This window comes from Anarrhichthys ocellatus, unplaced genomic scaffold, assembly GCF_004355925.1.
Source record: "Anarrhichthys ocellatus isolate YVR2014 unplaced genomic scaffold, GSC_Weel_1.0 scaffold2425, whole genome shotgun sequence".
NCBI lineage: Eukaryota > Metazoa > Chordata > Actinopteri > Perciformes > Anarhichadidae > Anarrhichthys > Anarrhichthys ocellatus.
In genome coordinates, this window is record NW_022282399.1 from 1 (window position 1) to 1,783 (window position 1,783).

At 38.4% G+C, this 1,783-nt stretch overlaps 1 long non-coding RNA gene across 1 annotated transcript; it reads right to left on the minus strand.

Moving 5' to 3' along the window:
* Nucleotides 1–6: 6 nt before the first annotated feature.
* On the minus strand, nt 7–1,635 carry LOC116378334 (uncharacterized). The gene is made up of 5 exons (XR_004212295.1): nt 1,497–1,635; nt 1,325–1,395; nt 775–836; nt 594–655; nt 7–514 (listed from the first exon to the last, which is right to left on the minus strand). It is a non-coding gene; the product is annotated as an uncharacterized LOC116378334 (long non-coding RNA).
* Between the last annotated feature and the right edge of the window lie 148 nt (nt 1,636–1,783).

Here is a 1,783-nt window from a genome sequence, read left to right on the forward strand (position 1 = left end):
ACATTAAACCTGTGATGTTATAAATGAAGTACTGACATTAAACCTGTAATAAAAAAAAAATGCGTTAACGCGTGATAAAATAATTGTCGGCGTTAATTAATTAATGTGTTAACGTGATAATAGCGCGTTAACTTGCCCAGCACTAAATAATAGTTATTTAGTTGTTCATAATTAACTAATATCAAGTTCTATATACGCTTATTTGAACTACTGTTTTCAATAAAGTGGAAGAAGAAAAGATGGACGGTGCATTAATATGAAATTGGAAGCATTTTGATTGTCTCTAAACAGCTCTCAACATGGCGACAGAGAGCCGGCGGCTCATAGCTAACGGTGCTAACGGTGCTAACAATGCTAACGGTGTTGGCCTGAGAGGGAACAGGAGGGTGGGGTGTTTTACTCATCCTTGGTGACACACAGAGATCTTTCAGACCTTCTCCAGGTGAACTAAACTCACCTTACTGACGGAGCTGATCTTCTCCTCAGGAAGAACACCTTCAGAGTCCTGAACCACCTGAAGAAGAAGGACGTCACATGAACTCATTGCTGAGGACAGTTTGAGCTCTTTAAATTCTGACTGCCTGTGAACTCACCACAGCTCTGCACTGGGAGAAGAGACGCTTGTAGAATCCCACAAACACCTGGAAGTCTACAGCTGAGAAACAAAGCACATGAAACAGGTAATTATAGGACATTATCTTATATTATTATTCCTCACATGAAACAGTGAGATATGTAAACATCAGATATGATTGACAGGATGTGTATTCTTACTGGTGGAGAAGCTCTGGTCTGCAGCTCTGAGCTCATCAGTAATGAAGCGCTCCAACATGTTCCTGCAGAACAAGTATTCACTCATTTATATAATGATATATAATATATATAATATATAAAATAATACACAATATCTAATATATATAATGTATAATACATATAATAATAAAATAATAATGACTCGTATGTCATCGTTGCATCTCATGAGCAGAGAATAAACTATCAGGGCTGAAGGAAACATTTTAATTCTAAACTTCTTCATGACTTGTGTTTAAAGTTTGTTCACAGAATCAGATAAACATCAGGATGATATAATATAATATAATTATAGTATGTTATGTTATGTTATATTATGTTATGTTATATTATATTGTAGTACAGTATATTATATTATATTATACTCTGGACTCGTGTGATTCAAACAATTCCAATAAAAAGATTATTCACAACATGTTTTTAATCTAAATAAACATTAAATTCATTGCTCCGCTGAGGCAGCAACGATGAGTGTGTGTGAGTGTGTGTGCGTGTAGATGTGTGTGAGTCCTACTTGTTCAGACTGGGGAACAGATCTGTGAAGACGTTCTTCAGATCTTCTCTTCTAACTGAGCCGCTCCCGTCCTGAAGGATGACAACACAGGCTGTGATTGGCCAGAAACCGATGACATCACACACACACACACACACACACACACACACACACACAGGTGTGTGACGCTCACCTTGTCGTAGAAGTCAAACTTCTTCCGAGCGACTGAGATCTGTTTCTGAGATGGTTCCTACGAGAAGACATCAAAACACGATTGAAGAAGAAAACATGACTAGTAGTGGTAGCAGTAGTATCAGTAGTATTTTTATTATACTATATTGATCCCGGAAGGGGAAATTTGTCTCTGCATTTGACCCATCCCTGTATATAGGGAGCAGTGGGCTCCCTGCTGAACCCTGGTTCAGTGTCTTGCTCAGGGAGACTTCAACATGTGACACGTCCCAGTCAAGGATCGAACCG